Below are 27264 nucleotides of genomic sequence, written 5' to 3' on the forward strand. Positions count from 1 at the left end.
TAGCGGAGACTCCGGCCATGGTGGGGGCTCGTGCCGGTGGGCGACACGGGCCCCCTCATGCCGTGGGCCCCGTAGCAGCCGCTACTGCTGCTACAGCAGTAGTTTCACCACTGGCTGCTACGTACATGTACGTGGCATGTCGATAGGGTGTTAAAGGACATGTCTCTGGACATTTCTTATTGATGGTCTATCTTTATGATAGGTTATCAATATTAGATCGGCGGGGGTCCAGCTCCCGGAACACCCGCCGGTCAGCTTTTTTGAAAGGGCCGTAGTACTCGTCGCCTTGGCCTCTTCAGTGTTTACCAGGCACAACGCCGTACACATCGGTAGCAGCTGCGCCTGGGATTGCAGCTCAGTCCCGTTCACTTGAATGCAATCCCAGGCACAGTCGCCCCGTGTGTGTACGGTGTTGTGCTTGTTAACTGGGAAAAGTCAGACGAACGCTATGGTCCCATCAATCACGGACCCCCACTGATCTGATATTGATGGTCTATCCTAAGGATGGGCCATCAATATAAAATGCCCAGAGAATCCCTTTCTTTAATGTAATGTGTGTGAAGTTTGACGTTATATAACGTGGCAGAGGGCAGGGCCAGGCAGGCATCAGTATATGAGTTTTTCAGCATGCTTTTTTACGCGGAAAAACGTGTAAAAAAAACGGATGCATTTTTTCCAGCGAGCGCTAAAACCGCTCACGGGAAGTAGCGACTTTCCCCTATCTTCATGCGTTTACGTCTCTGACCTCCCATTGACAATAAGAGGCAGAGAAATTTGCCTGCAAACGCTGATGCTGCTGCAGAATCAACTGTATCCTCTGGTGCCGATGTGGCCGTCACGATGCAGGACCTGTGAGTGACGTCACAGATCTGCACTGTCAGAAGCTGGGCGTTCTGAAGAGAAGAGGATGTTACTTCTCTTCACAGCGCCCAGCTAGTAAAAGTATTAAAAACGCCCCGATGTACGCACATAATACACGCCCACTTGGACTTTTACTTTTAAACACACCCACTTGGACTTTTGCAAGCCTCATTTGCATAACTATAAAAATGGTCATAACTTGGCCAAAAATGCTCGTTTTTTAAAAATAAAAACGTTACTGTAATCTACATTGCAGCGCCTATCTGCTGCAATAGCAGATAGGGGTTGCAAAATCTGGTGACAGAGCCTCTTTAAGGCTTCAGTATAGGTGTTAGGGGGAATTCACACTGAGTTTTTTTGACGCGGAAACCGTGGCAAAAAACGTCCGAAAGTGCCTCCCATTGAAATCCATGAAATTTTTCCTGCGAGCAGTAAAAAACGCCTGCGGGAAAAAGAAGCGTAAGGCTATGCTCACACTGAGTTTTTTTGCAGGAGGAATATCTGCCTCAAAATTCCGTTTGGAAGTTTGAGGCAGATTTTCCTCTCCCTGCACGCCAATTTTCGCTGCGTTTTTCGGCATAAAACACCGCGAAATATGCTTTCTCTGCCTCCCATTGAAGTCAATGGGAGGTCAGAGGTGTAAACGCCCGAAGATAGGGCATGTCGCTTCTTTTTCCCGCTAGGCAGTCTTACTGCTCGCGGGAAAAGGACGCCGACGCCTCCCATTGAAATCAATGGGAGGCATTTTCGGGCCGTTTTTGACGAGTTTTGCAACGCGGTTTCCACGTCAAAAAACTCGTCAAAATACTCCGTGTGAACATAGCCTAATGCCCTTTCTTCGGGCGTTTCTATCTCCGACTTCCCACTGACAACAATGGCAGGCAGAAAATGCGTTTTTTGCTGCGTTTTTCTGGCCACGGCCCGATGGCCGAAAAAGTCACAAAAAAAGCAACGAAAAAATGCGGGAAGTGTTCAAAATATGCCTCAAAATTCCGGAAGGAATTATGAGGCAGATTTTTCTACCTAAAAACGTTTCCCTTCTCCCATAAACTTTTTAACTTCATGTACCTGTCCTCTGCAGTCTGCACGTCCCCACCCGTCCTATGAGATACTAGTACTCCGGCAGTCCTGACTGTACCGTTCTCCGCCCAAAGTCTCGCGTCGTTCGTTCCCTTCAGCTCCGCCCCCTGTCCTCTCATCTGCCTGAGCGCTCCTCCTACGACCTATCGCCGTCCTATTCAACTGTGTGGCAGACTATCAGTGAACAGTGTGCAGTGCAGCGGCTATCACCCGCCCCCCCCTCGCGGCTATCACCGGGCCTCCGGGCCCCCTCCCGGATGCCTAGTGTTACGTTGGTGATGCTACTACTAGGCATGAGGGGGCCCGTGCCTCCAGGCCTGGCACATAATGTAATGTGCCTGTCAGGGAGATACGGGCCCCCACCATGCCATGGGCCCCGTAGCAGCTGCTACGGCAGCTACTGTGGTAGTTACGCCTCTGCACGGCTGACACGTTCGGAGTTAACCCCTTCAGGACGCAGCCCTATTTTAAATTTTCACTTTTTTTTTTTTTCTCCCCACCTTTCAAAAGCTATAATTTTTTTTATTTTTCCATCTATATTGCCATACGAGGGCTTGTTTTTTCCAGAACAAGTTGTAGTTTGTCATGGCACCATTTATTGTACTGCATAATGTACTGGGAAGCTGAAAAAAATTATTTGTGGGGTGAAATGGCCAAAAAACAGCGGCTGTCATATTTTGGGGACTTTTGTCTTTACAGAGTCCATCAGGTGGTAAAAACTACATGTTCACCTTATTCTACAGGTTGATACGATTACAGCGATACCAAATTTATATGTTAGTTTTATGTTTTACCACTTTAAAAAAAAAAACAAAAAAAAACATTTGGTAAATTAAAAAAAACTTTTGTGTCGCCGCATTCTGAGAGCCATAACTTTTTTATTTTTCCATCAATTTAGCGATGTGAGGGCTTAAGTTTTGCGAGGCAAGCTGTAGTTTTCACTGATACCATTTTAGGGTATATGCGACTTTTTGATCATTTTCTGTTTTCATTTTTTTGGAGCACTAAGGTGACCAAAAAACAGCAATTTGCGTGTTTTATATATATATATAATTTATTTTTTTTACAGCATTGACCGAGCAGTTTAAACAATGCTATATTGTGATAGTTCTGACATTTACGGACACGGCGATACCAGTTATGTTAACTTTCTTTTTTTTTTTACATTGTTTTTTTTTTTAAATTTTATTACTTTATTATTTTTGGAAGATAACAAAAATCTTTATTTAACTGTTTTTTACTTTTTTTTATTAGTCCCCCTAGGAGACTTGAAGCAGCGATTGTTGTATCGCTTGCATGATATACTGCAATACTTATGTATTGCAGTATATCGTGATTCTGACAGTCTCCTTTGAAGCCCTGCTGGAGGCAAAGGAGTACAAAGATGGCAGACCTGGGGACTTTAGTTCGGCCCCCAGGCTGCCATAGCAACCGTCGTAACTGGCCGATCGTGCCCGTGCCGCAGGGGGGGGGGGCGATCGCGTGTCTGTGGGAGCGCCCCTCTGATTCTAACACTTTAAATGCCGCGGTCGCGATTGATCGCAGCATTTAACCCCTTCCCGCTCCTTGACGTACTATTACGTCATGGCAGCTGTATCGTTCGCGCTCCATGACCTAATAGTATGTCTCGGGAGTAACGTCCTCCCGACACATACAGGAGCTGTGACAGCTCCTACAGCGGAGACCGATCGCTGTGTCCCCGCTGATTAACCCCTTAAAAGACGCGTTCAATAGAGATCGTGGCTTTTTAGGGGTTAAGCTGCCATCGCCTGCCTGCTACACGATAGCGGCCGGCGATGGTGACTATGTCAGGACCCACTATGCTTGCTGTCAGTGAGTAGCTTACAGTTCTAATACACTGCACTACGCATGTAGTGCAGTGTATTAGAATAGCGATCAGGGCCTCCTGCCCTCAAGTCCCCTAGTGGGATTAAAAGAACTAAACCTATTTAGCCTTGAGAAAAGACGACTAAGGGGGGACATGATTAACTTATATAAATATATGAATGGCGCATACAAAAAATATGGTGAAATCCTGTTCCATGTAAAACCCCCTCAAAAAACAAGGGGGCACTCCCTCCGTCTGGAGAAAAAAAGGTTCAACCTGCAGAGGCGACAAGCCTTCTTTACTGTGAGAACTGTGAATCTATGGAATAGCCTACCGCAGGAGCTGGTCACAGCAGGGACAGTAGATGGCTTTAAAAAAGGCTTAGATAATTTCCTAGAACAAAAAAATATTAGCTCCTATGTGTAGAAATTTTTTACTTCCCCTTTCCCATCCCACTTCCCCTTTCCCATCCCTTGGTTGAACTTGATGGACATGTGTCTTTTTTCAACCGTACAAACTATGTAATACTATGTAAACAAAAAGATGTGTCAAAATAAGAAAATAAAAGTAAAAATCCCCCGTTTTACCTTATCAATCCTTTATTATTAATAAAAATATATAAACAAGCAAACTATACATAATTGGTATCGCCGTGTCCGTAACGGCCTGAACTACAAAATTATTTCGTTATTTATCCTGCACGGTGAACGCCGTAAAAGAAAATAATAATAATAAACCGTACCACAATCACAATTGTTTGGTCACTTCACCTCCCAAAAAATGGAATAGAAAGAGATCAAAAAGTCGCATGTACCTAAAAATGGTACTGATCGAAACTACAGTTCGTTACGCAAAAAATAAGTCCTCGCACGGCTTTATTGATGGAAAAATAAAAAAGTTCTGGCTCTTAGAATAAGGTAACACAAAAAGTGAATGATTTTTTACAAAACATATTTTATTGTGCAAACGCCATAAGACATAAAAAAACTATAAACATATGGTATCGCCGTAATCGTATCGCCCCGCAGAATAAAGTGAATATGTCATTTATAGCGCTCGGTGAACGCTGTAAAGAAAATAGAATAAAAAAACAATAGTAGAATTGCTGTTTTTTAGTCACCACGCCACCTAAAAATAGAATAAAAACTGATCAAAAAGCCGCATGCACCCCAAGAAAACTACAATGAATTCCTCAAGGGGTCTAGTTTCCAAAATGGGGTCACTTTTGGGGGGTTTCCACTGTTTTGGCACTACAAGACCTCTTCAAACCGGACATGGTGCCTAATAAAAAGGAGGCCTCAAAATCCACTAGGTGCTCCTTTGCTTTGGAGGCCGGTGCTTCAGTCCATTACCGCCCGAGGGTCACATGTGGGATATTTCTCAAAACTTCAGAATCTGGGCAAAAAGTATTGAGTTGCGTTTCTCTGATAAAACCTTTTGTGTTATAAAAAAAAATGGTATAAAAGGATTTTCTGACAAAAAAAAATTTAAATTTCACCTCTACTTTGCTCTAAATTTGTGTGAAACACCTAAAGGGTTCATAAACTTTCTAAATGCTGTTGTGAATACTTTGAGGGGTTTAGTTGATAAAATGGGGTGTTTGATAGGGGTTTCTAATATATGGGCACCTCAAAGCAACTTCAGAACTGAACTGGAACCTAAAAAAATTAATAAATGAGGCAATACTTCGCTTCTTACATTATACTGATAATGTGCCGTGTCCACCCCGAGATGACCCCAGTTTTGACCGTTTGTTTCAACGGAGACCCCTATTAGACTGTTTCAGTGCCCGGTTTTCCCAAGCATACACCCCCGAGAAGTGTATTTCTATTGATGAGTCCTTGGTACATTTTAAAGGGAGGGTTCAATTCCGCCAGTACCTGCCGGGTAAGAGGGCAAGGTATGGCGTGAAGATGTATAAGCTATGTGAGAGTGCATCAGGGTATACCTACAGATTTAGGATATATGAAGGGAAGGACAGCAGTATTCAGCCCCCAGAATGCCCCCTGTTACTGGGAGTTAATGCAAAAATTGTGTGGGATTTGGTGCACCCACTGCCGGACCAGGGTTACCAACTCTACCTGGATAATATTTATACCAGCATCCCACTCTTCAACTGCCTCGCTTCCAGTCCTGCGGCATGCGGCACTGCTAGAAGAAATCTGAGAAGCCTCCCTAAGACTCAGAATGGGTGAGAGCAGGGCACATTCTAGCAATTTTAATTACCAGCCAAATTCAAATAAGTACTGTGAAGAAACTATGGGGTCTAAATGGTCAAATTACCCATAAATGAATACCTTGAGGGGTGTAGTTTCCAAAATGGGGTCACTTCTGGTGGGTTTCCATTGCTTTGATACCTCTGGGGCTCTGCAAATGCGACATGGCACCCGAAAACCAAACCAGCTGTTAAGGATCTGCCAGGCACAGCTTCTGTATCCACGCCCATAGGTAATCAGTCTGCACCTGCTTCTATGTCTGTGAGACTGACTCCATCTTCCACCACTCAGGATGGCAGGCTTGGGAGTGGGAGAGCCTATCACAGCCTGGCCAGACGGAGCTAGCTCCCGCCCTCTGTCTATTTATACCTGCCTTTCCTGTTCCTCCTTGCTTTTGATTCTTCTCTGTTGGTTTCCTGGCCCTGCTGCAGCTTCTTGAACTACTTTTCCCAGCTTCGTATTGACCCTGGCTTACTGACTACTCTTCTGCTCTGCGTTTGGTACCTCGTACACTCCTGGTTTGACTCGGCTTGTTCACTACTCTCCTGCTCTGCGTTTGGTACCTCGTACACTCCTGGTTTGACTCGGCTCGTTCACCACTCTTGTTGCTCATGGTGTTGCCGTGGGCAACTGCCCCGTTTCCCTTTGTTCTGTTTTTCCTTGTCTGGTTGTCTGGCGTGCACTTACTGAGTGTAGGGACCGTCGCTCAGTTGTACCCCGTCGCCTAGGGCGGGTCGTTGCAAGTAGGCAGGGACTGAGTGGCGGGTAAATTAGGGCTCACTTGTCTGTTTCCCTATCCCTGTCATTACACCATCAAAATCTGCACTCCAAAGAACACACAGCGCTCTTTCCCTTCTGAGCCCTCCCATGGGCCCAAATGGCAGTTTATCACCAGAAATGGGATATTGCCGCACTAAGGACAAATTGGGCAACAAAATGGGGTATTTTGTTCCCTGTGAAAATAAGAAATTTTGATCACAGATGACATTTTATTGGAAAAAATGACATTTTTTAAATTTCACAGCCCAATTCAAATAGGTGCTGTGAAAAAACTGTGCAGTCAAAATGGTAACAACAACCATAAATGAATTCTTTGAGGGGTGTAGTTTCCAAAATGGGGGATTCCTACTGTTTTGGCACCTCAACACCTTTTCAAACCTGGCATGCTGCCTAAATTATATTCTAATAGAAAATAGGCCTCAAAAGGCACTAGGTGCCTCTTTGCTACTGGGGCTTGTGTTTTAGTCCACGAGCGCACTAGAGCCACGTGTGGGACATTTCTAAAAACTGCAGAATCTGGACAATACATATTTAGTAGTGTATTTCTGGTAAAACCTGAAAAAAAAAATGTAATAAAATTGAAATTCAGCAAGAAAAATGAAATTTGCAAATTTCACCTCCACTTTGCTTTCATTCCTGTGAAATGCCTGAAGGGTTAAAAAACTTTCCAAATGCTGTTTTGAATACTTTGAGGGGTCTAGTTTTTAAAATGGGGTGCTTTATCAGGGTTTCTAATACATAGGCCCCATCAAAGCCACTTCAGAACTGAAGAGGTGCCTTAAAAAAAAGCTTTTGAAATTTTCTTAAAAATATGAGAAATTGCTGTTTATGTTCTAAGCCTTGTAACCTCCAAGAAAAATAAAAGAATGTTCAAAAAAACTATGCAAATCTAAAGTAGACATATGTGAACTAGTAACTATTTTGGGTTGTATAACCGTCTGTTTTACAAGCAGATGCATTTAAATTCTGAAAAATGCTATTTTTTCAAAATTTTCTCTATATTTTGCAATTTTTTATCAATAAACACTGAATATATCAACCAAATTTTACCACGAACATAAAGCCCAATGTGTCCCGAGGTTTAAGCATTCCGACGTTATTATCACATAAAGTGAAATATGTCAGATTTGAAAAATGGGCTCTGAGCCTTAAGGACAAAACTAGGCTTCGTCCTTAAGGGGTTAAGGTGTTAAACGGGCGGAATCAAAGTGAACTTTGATTCCGCTCATTGCAGGGAGGTGTCGGCTGTGTGTGACAGCCGTCACCCGCTCTGTATGGAGCGAGCTCAGCCCGTGAGCTCGCTCCATACTTCCCCTTAACCCGCATCATGAACAGTTACGTGATTTTGCGTGAAGGGGTTAACACTTTTACAGCAGAGCCACATCATTCTACGTCGGTGTTCACATTTTAACCCTGCTACTTTGCTTCCTTATGAGACAAGTTTGTCTCAGAGAGAGGATGGGGAGGATGATGAAGGGGGTTACATTTTTGATTCTGACACTGATCATGACTGTCTTGAACATACACAGACTCTACCATGAACTGACATGAGAGAGGACCCACTGCAAAACCCGGATTATGTGTTTAATGTAGATGGGAGTTGTCACAGACAAACGGAGACAGGCTCATTACACTCAGGATATGCAGTAGTTGATCATTCTGTCATACATGCGGAATCTCTACACCCACCTCATTCTGCACAATGAGCTGAACTAAGAGCTCCGACAAAAGCATGTCAATTAGCAGACAAAAAAACTAAATGTATACAGAGACTCAAGGTATGCTATTGGAGTCGCACATGATTTTTGTACAATTTTGAAGATGAGAAACTTTCTCACTGCAAACGGATCACCTGTGAGTCATGCACAGGAAATCACAATGCTCAAAGCTATACAACTACCTAAAGACGTAGCAATTCTAAAGTGCCAAGCTCACACTACAGGACATGACCCAGTAACTAAAGGAAATCACCAAGCTGATGTAGCTGAAAAGCAAGCAGCCAGTAAAAGTCTGACACATCAACTGATGACAGTAAAAATAGATATTGTGACAAATTTACCAGACTTTAAGAGACTTGTAACTATGCAAAACAGTTGTTCTCAACAGGTAAAGACTAGATGGAAGGACAAGGGATTCACCCAGAACACTGATGGTCTCTGGCATGATAGTGAAAGTAGCACCAAAATCATTGCTGTTGGCATTAGCTGAGGCATCGCATGGTTTAACCCATGGAGGTGTCACGGCGCGGGGTGTGGACCCACTGGGCCGTACCGCGTAGCGGGGTAGCAGCTGGCCAACTAGGTTCAAAACAATGTCTATAGTTCAAAACGGGTACCTGACGCAATAGTAGACCGTGGCAGGATCACGACTTGGCTTTCACAGCAGGTGACGCCGCGGATTCAGCGGGAAGGCACGACTTGGCTTTCGCAGCAGGTGACGCCGCGGATGCGGCGGAAGACACGACTTGGCTTTTACAGCAGGTAACGATAGTACGGGATACAGGGTACAGGCAGCAGGAACGGGCAACACTGGGAACTTGAAAACACTGGGAGACCTTTAGCAAGACAGACTAGGGTATACAACAACGCTCAGGCAAGGAACCAGTGGGCAGAGCTCATTTTTATAGTCCAGCAGCCATTTGGGCTAATAACTGATTACTGGCAGCTGGACGCGTACTGGCCCTTTAAGGCCGTGCGCGCGCCCTGCGGGGAACGGCGCGAGGACCCGGAAGACAGTGCCGGCGACTGCCAGAGGGAGGAGGACGCCGAGCAGAGAGGACGTAACAGTATCCCCCCTCTTACGCCCCCTCCTCTTGGGACCAGAGCGGGAAAGAAATTTCTTCACGAGGACCGGGGCATCGATATTCTCCTCTGGCTCCCAAGACCTCTCCTCTGGACCAAATCCCCTCCAATCCACCAAGTAAAATGTCCTGCCTCCTACTTTCTTTGGTGGCCAGGATCTCCCTCACTTCAAAAGTTCCGGATGAACTGCCAGGAGCCACTGCGGAACTAGGAGTCCTGGAGTAGCGATTTAGAACCACGGGTTTTAGCAAGAAGACGTGGAAGGAATTAGGGATCTTGAGGGCAGGAGGCAGTCGAAGCTTGTACGACACAGGATTGATCTGCAGCAGAATCTCGAAGGGTCCAAGGAACCTGGGGGCAAACTTGCAAGATGGCACCCTCAGCCGGATATTCCTGGAAGACAGCCAGACCTTTGTACCTGGAAGAAACTGGGGAGGTTCTCGTCTTCTAGTGTCTGCCTTTCTCTTCATGCGGTCCACCGCCAGCAGAATAGAAGACCGTGTCTGCTGCCATATTTGCAGAAAGTTCCTGAAGGTAGAATCGGCTGCAGGCACCTGAGACATAGTAGAGCCGGGCAGGGGTATTCGAGGATGTTGGCCATAGACTATAAAGAACGGACTGGAAGTGGTGGACTCACTGGTATGGTTATTATAAGAGAACTCCGCCCACGGAAGCAGCTGCAGCCAGTCATCATGTCTTCTGGAAACAAAGTGCCGTAGGTAGTTCTCCATAATTTGATAAATCCTATCAACTTGCCCATTGGACTGAGGGTGATAAGCTGAGGAGAAGTCCAACTTTACCCCGAGTAGGCCACAGAGTGCTCTCCAGAACTTAGAGGTGAACTGGACCCCTCGATCCGAGACAATATGCAGAGGTAATCCATGCAGACGGAAGATGTGTTGCATGAAGAGGTCAGCCAGTCGAGCGGCAGAAGGCAGGCCAGTCAGGGGAACAAAATGAGCCATCTTTGAAAAACGATCCACCACCACCCAGATCACACTGCATCCTGCAATCCATAGCAATATGCCGCCAGGGGGCCTCGGGCACTGGCAGTGGTTGGAGCAGACCGGCTGGTCTGGAGTGGGAACCCTTGTTGGCTGCACACACCGTACAGGAGGAGACAAAGTCTATGACGTCTTTGGGCAGCGTGGGCCACCAGAACTGACGGGCAATCAGGTCTCGGGTCTTACGGGCACCCGCATGTCCTGCCAGCTTGGAACAGTGACCCCAGCGAAGGATTCTTCCTCTGTCTGCCAGCCGTACGAAAGTTTTTCCTGGGGGAATGCCTCTAACCTGCAGAGGGTTGACAGGGTAGATGCAGGAGGGATCGATAATATTCTGTGGGGGCTCCACAGTGTCCTCTGTTTCAAAAGACCTAGACAAGGCATCGGCCCTCACATTCTTGTCGGCAGGTCGGTAGTGGAGTTCGAACTGGAACCGTGCAAAAAACAATGACCATCTGGCTTGTCGAGGATTCAGTCGTTGAGCCGTCTGTAGATAGGTCAAGTTCTTGTGGTCCGTGAAAACCAGGATAGGATGAGCTGCGCCTTCCAGTAGGTGTCTCCATTCCTGCAGAGCCATCTTGATGGCCAGTAACTCCCGGTCCCCAATCGAGTAGTTGCGCTCTGCAGAAGAAAACAGCTTGGAGTAGTAACCACATACCACCGTCTTGCTTTTCGAACCCCTCTGGTACAATAGAGCCCCGGCACCAATAGAGGAGGCGTCCACCTCTAACGAAAACTGCAGAGACACCAGGATGGTGCAGAATGGAGGCAGACGTGAAGGCTTTCTTTAAGGTTTCAAATGCGATCTCCGCCTCTGGAGTCCATACTTTGGCATTCATACCCTTTTTAGTAAGGGTGGAGATGGGAGCTGTCAGAGAAGAGAAGTTGGGGATGAATAGTCTGTAGAAGTTGGCGAATCCCAGGAAGTGTTGTATGGCCCTTAAGCCTTGGGGACGTGGCCACTCCAGGACAGCCTTGACCTTCTCAGGATCCATCTTGAGACCCTGATCAGAGATAATGTAGCCCAGGAAGGGAAGAGACTTTTCTTGGAACACACACTTCTCCAACTTGGCGTAGAGATGATTCTCTCTTAATCTAAGCAACACCTGGCGGACATGGCCCTGATGAGTCACAAGATCTGGGGAAAAAATCAACATATCATCGAGGTACACCACAACACAGACATAGAGGAGGTCACGAAATATGGCATTCACAAATTCTTGAAATACTGCGGGAGCGTTACACAGACCGAAGGGCATGACCAAATATTCGTAGTGTCCATCACGTGTGTTAAAGGCAGTCTTCCACTCGTCTCCCTGACGGATCCAGATTAGATTGTAGGCCCCCCGCAGGTCAAGCTTGGAAAAAATTTTCGCCCCCCCCCCGTATACGATCAAAGAGCTCAGAAATCAACGGCAAGGGGTACCTGTTCTTCACCGTGATCTGATTGAGACCCCGGTAGTCAATGCAGGGTCGAAGGGATCCATCCTTCTTTTTTACAAAGAAAAACCCGGCTCCGGCCGGGGATGAAGACTTTCGTATGAAGCCCCTCTCTAGATTCTCCTTAATGTAGGCCGACATAGACTGGGTCTCTGGCAAGGAGAGAGGGTATACTCTACCGCGAGGAGGAGAAGAGTCAGGAATCAAGTCGATAGGACAGTCGTATTCTCGATGTGGTGGCAATATCTCTGCCTCCTTTTTGTCGAAGACATCAGCGAACTGAGAGTAACAAGGAGGTAGCCCAGACAATGACTGAGGCGAAGAAGGCTGGGATGGAAGGACATGACCCAGACAGCTGTCTAGACACTTGGGACCCCACTGAAGAACCTCTCCAGAGTTCCAATTCAGGACTGGGGCATGAAGACGGAGCCAAGGCAAGCCCAGCAGCACGGGGTTGACGGCCTTGGACAGGACATACAGAGAGATCAGCTCGGAATGAAGAGCTCCCACCTGGAGTCTCAACGGCTTGGTCACAGACAATACTGGGTCAGGCAAAGGCAGTCCATCTACCGAGGCAACGATCAATTGTCTCTCCAGCAAGACAGTGGGCAACTGAAGGAGATCCACAAGGTCTTGACAGATGAAATTGGCTGCGGAGCCAGAGTCCAGGTAGGCAGAGACTGGATGAGGTCTCCCGCCAGCGACAATGGTTACAGGAATGAACAGCTTGGACGAGAATTCTCTATCAAGTGCAGTAGCGCCCAGGGTTGTCTCTCCAACCAATCCCAGACATTGGGGTTTCTTAGGCCTCTGGGGACACAAGACGCACGACATGGCCAGCGAGGCCGCAATACAGACAGAGTCCAGAGGTGCGCCTGTGCTGTTTCTCCTGATCAGACAGTTTAAGCCGATCCACCTGCATCGGGACCTCGGATGCAGCAGAAGAACAGGGCAAGAGGGGTTGCTGGAAGTTGGGCGCCAGTCTAGGAAGCCGTCTCTCCTGAAGAATCTCTTGGGATCTCTCTCTGAGCCTTATGTCCATGCGGCTAGCCAGCTGAATCAGATCATCCAGGGCAGCTGGGAGATCTCGAGCAGCCAGTTCATCTTTGATCTCAGGCGATAGGCCATGCCAGAGGGATGCTACTAAGGCCTCATTATTCCAAGACAATTCTCCTGCCAGAGTCCGGAACTGGATGGTGTATTCGCCCACGGAGGCGTCCTCCTGACGCAGGTTAAAAATAGTAGTAGCAGCCGATGAGGCTCGTCCAGGCTCCTCAAATACGGAACGGAACAACCGCACAAACCCCAGGAAGTCTCTGGTCACGGGTCCCTGTCGTTCCCAGATTGGGTTCGCCCATGCCAGGGCCTTGCTGGCGAGTAGGGATACAATAAAGGCGATCCTGACTCCGTCCGAAGGAAATGCTTGGGCGTGCAGAGTGAAATGGATTTGGCATTGGTTCAGGAACCCCCTGCACAAACTTGCATCTCCATGAAACCGTGGTGGCAATGGCAGCGAGAACCGAGAGTCCGAACTGGAGCTGCCAGGAGGTGTAGCTGGAGGGTTGATCGGAGGAGTTTCACTAGGAGCGATGACGGAAGAAACTAGTGCACCAAGATGCGGCGCCATGGAGCCACAATGAGTTGATCCTGTCGCGCTTGCAGATCCTGCAGGTCTGCCTGCATGGCTTGGGAGGATGACAGACTCTTGACTTGGCCAGCGGGGTCCATGGCCTGAGCGTACTGTCACGGCGCGGGGTGTGGACCCACTGGGCCGTACCGCGTAGCGGGGTAGCAGCTGGCCAACTAGGTTCAAAACAATGTCTATAGTTCAAAATGGGTAACTGACGCAATAGTAGACAGTGGCAGGTTCACGACTTGGCTTTCACAGCAGGTGACGCCGCGGATTCAGCGGGAAGGCACGACTTGGCTTTCACAGCAGGTGACGCCGCGGATGTGGCGGAAGACACGACTTGGCTTTTACAGCAGGTAATGATAGTACGGGATACAGGGTACAGGCAGCAGGAACGGGCAACACTGGGAACTGGAAAACACTAGGAGACCTTTAGCAAGACAGACTAGGGTATACAACAACGCTCAGGCAAGGAACCAGTGGGCAGAGCTCATTTTTATAGTCCAGCAGCCATTTGGGCTAATAACTGATTACTGGCAGCTGGACGCGTACTGGCCCTTTAAGGCCGTGCGCGCGCCCTGCGGGGAACGGCGCGAGGACCCGGAAGACAGTGCCGGCGACTGCCAGAGGGAGGAGGACACCGAGCAGAGAGGTGTCCATGGCCGGGATCGTCAGGGGGTGAGTTAGAACGGCGATCCCCGGCCATGGACGTAACAGGAGGTAAGACTGCAATGCGAAATTTGGTTTTCACTTACTGGTGTGCCATGGGCTTCACTGCCGTTGCGATAAAGAATTCTGCGTCTTGCCTCACCAGCCTTCAACAGAATGCAGTAGGCGCAGTAAAAGACCGTCCTTCATATCTTCCATCAACATCTGGTCCTTTACACATTCTTCAAATTGATTACATACAGCTACTAATGGTGGGAAGGTTACAATATGTGTTGGTATGTGTAGATCAGTTCTCAGGATGGGTTGAAGCCTATCCAACAGCATCACAAACTGCTGCTGTTACTGTTACTAAATCTGCAGAGTTTGTTTGTAGATATGGCATTCCACAGGTTCTTTCCAGTGATCAAGGACCGTCTTTTACTGGTATTTCAAACAATCTGCTCTATGCTAGGGATAAAACAACAGTTACATACACCTGATCACCCAAAAGCTAGTGGAAAGGTTAAAAGTTATAATTGAACCATTAAAGAAAAGCTGGCTACATGCTGCAACTGTCACCTTTTGAGAGACTTTTTGGAAAACGTCCTATCTTCCACTTTCACCCTCAGACACAAACCTGACTGTGCCAAATACTATGAATGTAGACTCTGTCTCAAGATTACATAAGCAACTGAAGGAGATTCATCACTACGTTAAACAGCATCAATCAACCGCCGGAAACCACCTCTGTGTGTCACGACATTCAGCTTGGAGACTTTGTACTGATGCGCAAGTTTTTAAAGGTCTGGTTCTCTTTCAGAACGCTGGGAAGGTCCACATCAAGTTCTTCTGACGACCCCTGCCGCCATCAAGGTAGAGGGCAGAGGTACGTGGAACCATGCGTCACACTGCAAATGTGTAAAATCTGCTGTTGAACCATCTGACCAAGTGAAGGAGCTGACTGATATCCTCGACACCAGTCACCCAGATCTACAACTGTGACACTCAGTGGACTGTGGTCTGAGATAAGAGGACATAATATAGCCTACCTCAGGACCGCAACCTAAGCCACAGCTGTAGCAGTAAAAAAAATATGCTGCTCTTCCATCGCGTGAAGATGATACTCTACGAAACAATGTTTGGAGCACAGCCAGATAAAGTACTTTGGAACATAGTGTTGGTGTAAAGGATCTGCCAGGCACAACTTCTGTGTATACGCCCATAGGTAATCAGTCTGCACCTGCTCCTGTGTCTGTGAGACTGACTCCATCTTCCACCACTCAGGATGGCAGGCTTAGGAGTGGGAGAGCCTATCGCAGCCTGGCCAGAAGGAGCTAGCTCCCGCCCCCTGTCTATTTATACCTGCCTTTCCTGTTCCTCCTTTGCTTGTGATTCATCTCGTGTGGTTTCCTGGCCCTGCTGCAGCTTGTAACTATTTGACCCTGCTTCATACTGACCCTGGTTTACTGACTACTCTCCTGCTCTGCGTTTGGTACCTCGTACACTCCTGGTTTGACTCGGCTCGTTCACCACTCTTGTTGCTCACGGTGTTGCCGTGGGCAACTGCCCCATTTCCCTTAGCTTTGTGTACCCTTGTCTGTTTGTCTGTCGTGCACTTACTTAGCGTAGGGACCGTCGCCCAGTTGTACCCCGTCGCCTAGGGCGGGTCGTTGCAAGTAGGCAGGGACTGAGTGGCGGGTAGATTAGGGCTCACTTGTCTGTTTCCCTACCCCCATCATTACAGTTGGTTCGATTTCTCATTATGACAATGGGCGTCCACTTGGCAAATGAAGTTTAATGTAGATAAATGTAAAGTTATGCATCTGGGTACCAACAACCTGCATGCATCATATGTCCTAGGGGGAGCTACACTGGCGGATTCACTTGTTGAGAAGGATCTGGGTGTTCTTGTAAATCATAAACTCAATAACAGCATGCAGTGTCAATCAGCTGCTTCAAAGGCCAGCAAGATATTGTCGTGTATTAAAAGAGGCATGGACTCGCGGGACAGAGATGTAATATTGCCACTTTACAAAGCATTAGTGAGGCCCCATCTAGAATATGCAGTTCAGTTCTGGGCTCCAGTTCATAGAAAGGATGCCCTGGAGTTGGAAAAAATACAAAGAAGAGCAACGAAGCTAATAAGGGGCATGGAGAATTTAAGTTATGAGGAAAGATTGAAAGAATTAAACCTATTTAGCCTTGAAAAAAGACGACTAAGGGGGGACATGATTAACTTATATAAATATATTAATGGCACATACAAAAAATATGGTGATATCCTGTTCCTTGTAAAACCCCCTCAAAAAACAAGGGGGCACTCCCTCCGTCTGGAGAAAAAAAGGTTCAAGCTGCAGAGGCGACAAGGCTTCTTTACAGTAAGAACGGTGAATTTATGGAATAGCCTACCGCAGGAGCTGGTCACAGCAGGGACAGTAGATGGCTTTAAAAAAGGGTTAGATAATTTCCTAGAACAAAAAAATATTAGCTCCTATGTGTAGAAATTTTTCCTTCCCTTTTCCCTTCCCTTGGTTGGACTTGATGGACATGTGTCTTTTTTCAGCCGTACTAACTATGTAACTATGTAACTATGTAACTTGTTTGATATGTTATATGTGTCATGTTTCTGGTACTACCAGCTTTACTGCTAATAGTCTAGATCCGTACAAAATAACCCACAATATATCTACTATTATGATTAGTAAGTGATAGAGAGAGGAGTGATAGGGAATAATTAAGAAACTAAACTTTTTACTAATGTATCAATATGGAGAATGGTGGCATACGTATCTTGTAGGACAGGGGTCTCAAGCACACGGGCCGCATGCGGCCCCTGAGGCTGTCATCTGCGGCCCTCGGGACACAGAGCCACTAGTATAGGCTCTGCTCCGAGACTCTGGAATTCCCTGACATCGCTGTCCACTTATGAACAGCGATATCTGGGGCTTCCCCAGAGCCGGAGTCCCGGGCAGAGCGCTAGTATAGGCTCTGCTCCGGGACTTTGTGGAATTCCCTGACATCGCTGTCCATATATGGACAGTGTGTCAGGGTCTTCCCCAGAGCAGGAGTCCCAGTGATGTGAGGAGCACAGTTGGAGTCCCAGGAAGAGCCTACTAGCGCTCTGCCCGGGACTCCAGCTCTGGGGTTGCCCCTGACATCTCTGTCCATATATAGACATTGATGTCAGGAGCAGAGCTGGAATCCCCGGCAGAGTGCTAGAAGCGGCTCTGCTCCGGGACTCCAGCTCTGGGCAAGCCCCTGACATCACTGTCGCAGCATCAGCGTTTGGCACTGTGGCAGCATCTGCGGTGGGCACTGGCAGCATCTGCGGAGGGCACCGTGGCAGCATCTGCGGAGGGCACCGTGGCATAATCTACGGAGGGCACCGTGGCATCATCTACAGAGGGCACCATGGCAGCATCTACAGAGGACACTGGCAACCTCTACAGAGGGCACTGTGGCAGTATGTACAGAGGACACTGGCATTATTGTGTTGCGTTATCTACAGAGGGCACTGTGGCATTATTTAGGGGTGCGTTGCATTATCTACAGAGGGCACTGTGGCATTATCTACAGAGGACTCTGTGGCAGCATCTACAGAGGGCAATGTGGCAACATCTAAAGAGGGCACAGCGGCAGCATCCACAGAGGGCACAGCGGCAGCATCCACAGAGGGCACAGCGGCAGCATCCACCGAGGGCACTGTGGCACTATCTAAAAAGGGGCTGCCCAATCTTGACGTGTGTCTGCCAAACGCTGCTAACTGAGCCGTCGGACTGCATTTAGCGACTGTTTTAAACTGGAAAACTGGATTGTTGAAATAAGCATGTGGAGAAATATCAAAAATTTTAAACCTAGCGGTATTATTATAGTAATATAGTGTTATAGTAATATAGTGTTATAGAAGTTCAAATAACTAATTGATTAACAATAATTTTGTATTGTATCAAATTTTAAAGTAATGCGGCCCGTCAACTTCACATTTTTTCTATATGTGGCCCACTTACCCGGCCGAGTTTGAGACCCCTGTTGTAGGAGAACAGAAGCTATACTGATTCTACAGGTTGGGCCATTTATATGGATACACCTAAATAAAATGGGAATGGTTGGTGATATTAACTTCCTGTCTATGGCACATTAGTATATGGGAGGGGGGAAACTTTTCAAGCTGGGTGTTGACCATGGCGGCCATTTTGTATCCAACTTTAGTTTTTTCAATGGGAAGAGGGTCATGTGACACATCAAACTTATCGAGCATTTCACAACAAAAACAATGGTGTGCTTGGTTTTAACGTTTCTTTATTCTTTCATGAGTTATTTACACGTTTCTGACCACTTATAAAATGTGTTCAAAGTGCTGCCCATTGTGTTGGATTGTCAATGCAACCCTCTTCTCCCACTCTTCACACACTGATGGCAACACCGCAGAAGAAATGCTAGCACAGGCTTCCAGTATCCGTAGTTTCAGTTGCTGCACATCTCGTATCTTTACAACATAGACATTTGCCTTCAGATGACCCCAAAGATAAAAGTCTAAGGGGGTCAGATCGGGAGACCTAGGGGGCCATTCAACTGGCCCACGATGACCAATCCACTTTCCAGGAAACTGTTCATCTAGGAATACTCAGACCTGACACCCATAATGTGGTGGTGCACCATCTTGCTGGAAAAACTCAGGGAACTTGCCAGCTTCAGTGCATAAAGAGGGAAACACATCATCATGTAGCAATTTCAGATATCCCGTGGCCTTGAGGTTTCCATTGATGAAGAATGGCCCCACTATCTTTGTACCCCATATACCACACCATACCATCAATTTTTGTGTTCCAACAGTCTTGGAGGGATCTATCCAATGTGGGTTAGTGTCAGACCAATAGCGGTGGTTTTGTTTGTTAACTTCACCATTCACATAAAAGTTTGCCTCATCACTGAACAAAATGTTCTGTGTAAACTGAGGGTCCTGTTCCAATTTTTGTTTTGCCCATTCTGCAAATTCAGTGCGCCGATCTGGGTTATCCTCGTTGAGATGCTGCAGCAGCTGGAGTTTGTAAGGGTGCCATTTGTGAGTAGCTAATATCCGCCGAAGGGATGTTCGACTGATGCCACTCTCCAGTGACATGCGGCGAGTGCTACGCTGTGGGCTCTTGCTGAATGAAACTAGGACAGCCACTGATGTTTCTTCATTAGTGACAGTTTTCATGCGTCCACATTTGGGCAAATCCAACACTGAACCAGTTTCACGAAACTTGGCAAGCAGTTTGCAAACTGTAGCATGGGTGATGGGTGGTCTCGTAGGGTGTCTTGCATTGAAATCTGCTGCAATGACCCGGGTACTGCGTTCACCAGACATCAACACAATTTCTATCCGCGCCTCACGTGTTAACCTCTGCGACATGTCAATGGCTGTAAACAAAGAGAAGCTTGTAAATAACTCATGAAAGAATAAAGTAACGTTAAAATCAAGCACACCATTGTTTTTCTTGTGAAATTCTCGATAAGTTTGATGTGTCACATGACCCTCTTCCGATTGAAAAAACTAAAGTTGGATACAAAATGTCCGACTTAAAAATGGCCGCCATGGTCAACACTCAGCTTGAAAAGTTCCCCCCTCCCATATACTAATGTGCCACAAACAGGAAGTTAATATCACCAACCTTTCCCATTTTATTTAGGTGTATCCATATAAATACTTTAAAAAATAAAAAAATGGGACCACCGGCGCTGCAATGATGGACAGGAAAATGAAGGACTTTAGACAAACATCACGGCAAAGGTTTTAATGTCAGAGGCTACGCGTTTCAACACCGGACTGGTGTCTTCATTAGGATTGGCCTGATTAAGACACCAGTCCGGTGTTGAAACGCGTAGCCTCTGACATTAAAACCTTTGCCGTGATGTTTGTCTAAAGTCCTTCATTTTCCTGTCCATCATTGCAGCGCCGGTGGTCCCATTTTTTATTTTTTAAAGTATCAAATCTGTGTTTTGGACCTGGCAGCAGCCCCAATGCTCGTTTGACACCTAATGGTGTCCATTGGTCTAGGTGAGCTTATTTCTAACAAAGTTTGCTCCCTTGCCTAATCTAGCTTTTACTTTGCACTATGTGGCGCCGTGTGTCTTTTTTTTTTCTCCTGTTCTAGTATCCATATAAATGGCCCACCCTGTATTGTGAGTTAAGAGACAGGAATTCCATCTGTTCAACTAACCATTGTATATAATAATTTAACCTTTATCTTTACCACATTATTTTATATAGACATGTACCACTTTGTATGTCATAAATTAACTTATTCTGGACTACATTGTATATCATAAATTATCATTATCTTACATACATTGTGTAATGTAAACATATACTATTGTACACTTAGTTTCTGTCTACTTGTGCACATGTCGCACATACGTCATACTGGCTATATAAACTGCTGTAATTAATGATGATGTCAGTTCTGAATAGGAATTCAGAGCTCTGTGTACTCACAATAAACCTTCTTAACCTGAGGAAGCTGAATGATGTGAAGTCCTATTGCAGATTGAGAAAGTTTTTACACTGCCGTAATACAGGTATGGAGGTAGATACAATTGAGTGCAGGAGACCATCTCTAGAAGAAAAAAAACTTTCATACTTACCCCAGTCGTAGTCATTGCAATGCGTCCCTCCGTTGTCGAGCGGTCCCAGGAGGTCGGCCTGGAAGGAGAGCAGAAGAAAGCGTCAGTATGACAACGACCGGGTTGTAAGCATAAGCTTTTTTAAAAATTTAATTCAATGGGGAAAACCTCCAACAGAAAAGCAATGAAAACGCAGCATAAATTGACTAAATTGTTTTACAGCGATCGCAGTGTTCCTGGCTGTTTAACCCCTCAAATGCTGCGGTCAATAGCGGCCGCAGCATCTGTGGCGTTGAAAAGAGCTCATCGCCCTCCCCCTGCAGCGAGATCGGGGGTAACGACGGTTGTCATGGCAGCCGAGGGCACTAATGAAGGCCTCCAGGACTGCCTTCACTCTGCCTCTGTTAAGTCCTACATTAGTATTGCAGTGTATTGTACCAGCGATCCAAAAATCACTGCTTCAAGTCCCCTAGGGGGGCTAATAAAAAAAATTAAAAAAAAGTGAATTACGTTTTTAGTAGTAACAAAAAAATATTAAAAGTTAAAAAAAATCCCCTTTCCCCATTGTAACCCCCCTTTCTCAATTTTTCCTCTAAAGTAATTTAAAAAAAAATAAAAATAAACCAAATTGGTATAGCTGCGTCCATAAAAGTCTGAACTATTACAATATAACATTATTTAACGTACACGGTGAACGACGTAAAAAGGAAAAATGTCAAACTCCAAAACCACTGTTTTTTGTTCAACTTCGCTCTTACATAAAATGTAATTATAAGTGATCAAAAAGTCATATGTACCAAAAGACAGTACCGATAGAAACTACAGCTTGTCTCGCAAAAAATAAGCCGTCAGACTGCTCAATCTATGAAAAAATAAAAAGGTTTTGGCTCTCAGAATCTGGCCACCCAAAACAAATTAGTTTTTTTAACTCAGTTTTTTTTCTTTAAAAGTAGTAATATATAAAAAACGATATTCATTTGGTATCCCCTTATTCGTATTGAACCACAGAATAATGTTAAGTTGTCGTTTTTACAGCACAGTGAAAGCTGTAAAAACGAAACCCAAAAAACTATTGAGGAATCCGTTTTTTACTATTTCAGCCCGCAAATAATTCTTTTCAGTTTCCCAGTATAGTATATGTTACTTTAAATGCTACCAATAGAAACCAACTCCTCCCGCAAAAAATAAGCCTACACACCACTCTGACAGAAAAATCATGGCTTTTGGAAGGTGGGGAGTGATAAACGATAATTAAAAATAAAAAAATGGCTCCGTCTTGAAAGGGTTAAAATCTGCACCGCAGGTCAATCTATGAACTTTTGCACGGCGTTATTTTCCTGCAGCATGGCCATGTATTTATCTGAAAATGCTGCGGAATTGCCGCATAAAATTTAGTTGCGGAAATTCTGCAGCATTTACTCTACGTGGGAACGTGCCCTCAGTTATTGAGGTACAGCAAAGCTTATGCATCTCATTTGGTTCAGTTATATTTAGAGTAGGGACTCACAGATGTGACGTGGTCGCCTGCAGCACATTGGGGATGATTTATTAATAATGGCTTAAAGATGGTCTGAAACTAGAGGTGCTAAGCAGAAAATGCGCCAAATTTTTCAATGTTGTGCATGCTGTTCTAAAGATTTAGCGCATCTTTGCACATGTTAGACTCCTTTCCCTTCTTTATATCACCTATTAGGTGGTATAGACTAATAGTCCGCGCTATAAACTGGCGCACGCAAGTGTTAAAACTGTAGCATTTCGTGTCTCTACAAATCTATGGCCATATTCTAAGTATGTGACCCGACGTGGCGAGCATGTCACAAATCAAGGTTTGTTTTGGCACACACATTAATAAATTTGGCCAACAATATATGTGCCAAGAAAATAGCCGCACAAAATGCAAGAACCGAGTCTCAAAGACAATAATAAATATGCCCTATTTTGGTAGGTACTGCTTTGGAAGCAGGAGTGTATGGAATATCAGTCTCTCCACGGACTTTGTTACAAAAAACCTGAGCTTTTATCCTTTGACATCCAGGACCGATTCCATGGACAGGTTCCAATGGGCAATCGAAAAGGATCTCCAACAACTGTCCGAAAATACAAAGCACAGCAAAAGGGACTATAACATCTCTAAAGCTCTCAATATGGCAAAAAAAATAGTTGAAAGATAATAATGATATTGTTATCAAAATGTCAGATAAGGGGGGCAGTATTACCGTATTGGATAGGGAAATGTATAAAACTCAAATCTTAAAGCTCTTAGGAGATACAGATACATACAAAAAATTAACATGTAATCCAACTAGTATGTTCCAAAGGAAGCTAGACAAACTTATAAATGATGGCTTAAACAGTGGTGTACTAACAAAAAAAACAGAGTATATCATTGTTCAATGCCCCACTATCCCAATTATGCACGCATTACCTAAAACACACAAAGGTATAATACCTCCTCCTATGCGTCCCATAGTGTCAGGGATAGGTTCAATGACAGAAAAGCTCTCAGAATGGCTAGACTCTCTGCTACAACCTTTAGCAGTAAAAACTCCTGGCTACCTACGTGACACCAGAGTTGTCTTAAAGAGGCTCTGTCACCAGATTTTCAAACCCCTATCTCGTATTGCAGCAGATCGGCACTGCAATGTAGATAACAGTAACGTTTTTATTTTTTCAAAAACGAGCATTTTTGGCCAAGTTATGAGCATTTTTATATTTATGCAAATGAGCCTTTCTTAACTTTAAACACGCCCACTTGTACTTAAGTCCAAGTGGGCGTGTATTGTATGTGTACATCTGGGCGTTTTTACTTGTTTTACTAGCTGGGCGTTGTGAATAGAAGTGGATGATGCTGACGAATCAGCATCATCCACTTCTCTTCGTTAACACCCAGCTTCTGGCAGTGCACAGACACACAGCGTGTTCTCGAGAGATCACGCTGTGACGTCACTTCCTGCCCCAGGTCCTGCATAGTGTCGGACGAGCGAGGACACATCGGCACCAGGCGATTTCTCCATTGTAGAAAATAAACCTAGAGATTCACTATTAGAGTCAAAATACAATAAAGACACCATTCGAAACACACCCACCTTGGTGTTACAGTATAGTACTCCGTTTAATGCAATTAAGAAAATTGTTCAGAAAAATTTAGTCATCCTTATGGAAGACAATATCTTGTCAGATATACTTAAGGATGGATGCCAGGTGGTATCCAGAAAAGCCCCGTCTTTGGGTGATATTCTATCTCCCTCTGTCTTCTCTTCTAATATATCAAAACCTACTTGGCTTCATTACGTAGGTTTTTTCAGATGCGGCTCTCATCCCTGTAAAGTTTGCTCGTATGTCAAACCTACCAAAATCTTTAAAGATTCAGACAATACAACCAGCTTTACAATTCAAAATCACATTAATTGTAATAGTGAGGCACTAATATACATCATAGAGTGCAATGTATGCAATCTTATGTATATTGGATGTACTAGCCGCAAATTCAAAGTGAGAATATTAGAACATCTGGGTTACATAAAGAACCCTAACATTGCAAACATTTCTAATGTTGCAAGACATTTTATAACCCATCATAACAGATCCACCACAAGCCTAAAATGTTATGCCATATAAAAAGTTAAAATGCCAACCAGAGGGGGAAATAGCAAACACAAATTTCTATCACGAGAAGCCTACTGGATTTTCACCTTAAAAACTAGGGTTCCCGGTGGACTAAATTTAAGAAAAGAACTTATGTTTCATTTTTAATGAAAATAAATTATACAAAACAACTAATTAAATTAGAGATCTACTAAATTATTGACCAACAGAGCAGTACTGTAACCTCATTGGTGTCAAAATAGTCATATTGATTTGTCGGGATATATTTGTCTGTATATAATATGCAACTTTCAGGATTATAGAATATATAAGAACAAAGCTAATCTGCCATATTAATTTGTCAGGTATATAATTATCCGTACATAATATGTAACTTCCATAGTTATAGAATATATAAGAAGCAGGTAAATTCCCTGCTAGTGTTCCACTATTACAATTCCGAATAGTAATAATCTATTCCAGTTCAAACCTTTTCTTAAATTGTTCAAAAATTTTTTTTGCCTATTACAGTTATTTTTAAATTCTCGATGTGAGTTAAACAGAGGTTTATATCCGACAGTCCCATAAATCCAAGTCAAATATTAACTTTCTATTTATTAATATAGGCCACAACTTAACTATTTCTGTCTTTTTTACTATCATGGACAGTAATTACAACAATCATATTGCAAATACGATATTTACTATGAAATAAAGTATAATCCATTACCGGCGTTCTGTTTCAGCACTATTCTGCTGGACAGCTCCACTACGCTGGATAATTCTTATTCACAAATAGTTTGTCAGTTGTGCGCCCTCTTGTGTCCAAAAATCATTATGCTGGACAGCATCACCTTGCTGAATCAGTGTTAATTATCACCTGTAGATAACCGGATATAAACCTCTCCTAGGTAGTTTGTTACTTAGAAAAAAACCATGAGGAAGGACGTGGAGAGCGTCTGAAACGCGTAGGCATCTATCTACCTATATCTAAATACCACACTCGGGATTGATTTTGTTTTAAATATCCCAATAAAATTGGAACTTTGTTCTATTTTAACTGATTGCGCTGGATCCTCTACTTTTGTTCGTTTTATTTTCTGTAGTTTGGTTCTCAGATGTTTTGGATTGAAACCAGTGGAACTCTGCCCACTGCAAAAAAAAACTTTCCACCAAGTTTTCTATATTCAGAGTGGCCTCCATGTAATCTATAAATGTTAACTTTTGTAAAACCATTTGTCATGTGGTAGTAACTGATCTGGAGACATGTACATTTTGTTTGATACTTTAGTTCTATTTTCTATATCATTAATTTTCCCTTTTTCTGTCACATGGTCATGAAGTTTGGGATGGGTAACTGCATTATGAGAGCCCACTATGTACCCGCAATATACTGTCTAAGTTGTCACAGGAGCCCTATATAGAATGTAGGTATAATTTTACTACTTACTGGGGTGATAGTGTTCTCTATACTAATCAACATTTTATATTTCTTCAATTTATAAATTCAGATTTTTTTATCTTTTTTTTTCGCAGGATCTATTGCTAAAAATCCAGCAGCAAAAATGAAAGACAGAGAAACAGTAGCAATTAGTCACTACCCCAAAGCAGCCATAACTGGTTGGAAGACAGCAGTTATAGGGGCACCTTCCTTGCCTAATGCAGGACTCCTAACATCGTCAGGTGTGACATCACCTAAGCAAAATACCTTTGGATTAACCACATCCCAGCACTTTCGAGCAGGCGTGCAAATTCAGATGCTTAATAGCCAATACCAAGGACCTGCTGACACACATCATTGGGCTTTGAACAGTCCGGTATCCCTTGCTAGTAGTCCTGGAATATTTGACTTGGATCGTGTTGATGAAGAGGTCCTCAAGTCTTTGGTTTTGGAGATGGGCCTAGACCGAGCCAATGAACTCCCAGAACTCTGGTTGGGGCAAAATGAATTTGAATTTGCTTCAGAACAATTACTGACACCAGAGAAATGAAAAAGCAGATTTACTTTGGAATACTGATATAAACTGACAAAAATACAATATATTCAGTATATGCAATAATTCTGAGCACATATTTATATGATCCGATTGCACAATACAATCCGTAATTTAGAGGCAAGTTGCATTTACCCGAGTGATTTTCCTCGCTTTATATTATGATTTGGAGACAGCGTTCCATGTAAACACATTTTAAATTCCTTTTGTTTTTAACTCTGAAAGGTGGTGATAAACCTGCAGTACAATGATTACACTACATGCAGGGGCATATCCAACAGGGGGTTTAGATGTGGCAGTCGCATCTGGCTTCTGGTGATTAAGGGCACCCTCTCCCACATAAGACACTATTGTTATAAATGGTAGGGGGGCAGATTTTGAATTTGGGGCGCAGGAGTTTCAAGTTAAACCTCTGACTGTACATGTATATTTTCAGATTATTCAAAAATAATTTGGTTATTTATGTTATGGAAATCATTTTCTGGTGTAATGCAATTTCTTTATTAAATACAGAGGGGAATGTAAGCACTTATTATGTTTTAGTGCTACCTTTATATTTGGTGATGGTCTACAGTTCAATACCAATCTATTATCATGCTGTGCATGAGTTCCACATGTCACTACCAATTCGGTAAAATAATCAATTCATCATCTATCTTGATTGTAATCTTCCAAATAAAGTAGTTAATTTACCTACAAATATTGCTTAGCCTAGTCTCTTCCTTTAGGCAAATTCACTAGTGCATCAACTCAGAGTGTGCGGTCAGCACAAAAATATTTGTACAGACGTA

At 44.4% G+C, this 27264-nt stretch overlaps 1 long non-coding RNA gene across 2 annotated transcripts in view; it reads left to right on the forward strand.

Moving 5' to 3' along the window:
• LOC142658667 (uncharacterized) overlaps window positions 1-26051 on the forward strand; it is a 49284-nt gene extending 23233 nt beyond the window's left edge. For both annotated transcript variants that reach the window (XR_012850145.1, XR_012850146.1), the window contains exon 3: window positions 26016-26051. This is a non-coding gene — a long non-coding RNA (uncharacterized LOC142658667). The remainder of the gene's footprint in view (window positions 1-26015) is intronic.
• Window positions 26052-27264: the final 1213 nt, after the last annotated feature.

Source organism: Rhinoderma darwinii, chromosome 8 (assembly GCF_050947455.1).
Source record: "Rhinoderma darwinii isolate aRhiDar2 chromosome 8, aRhiDar2.hap1, whole genome shotgun sequence".
Classification (NCBI taxonomy): Eukaryota; Metazoa; Chordata; class Amphibia; order Anura; family Rhinodermatidae; genus Rhinoderma; species Rhinoderma darwinii.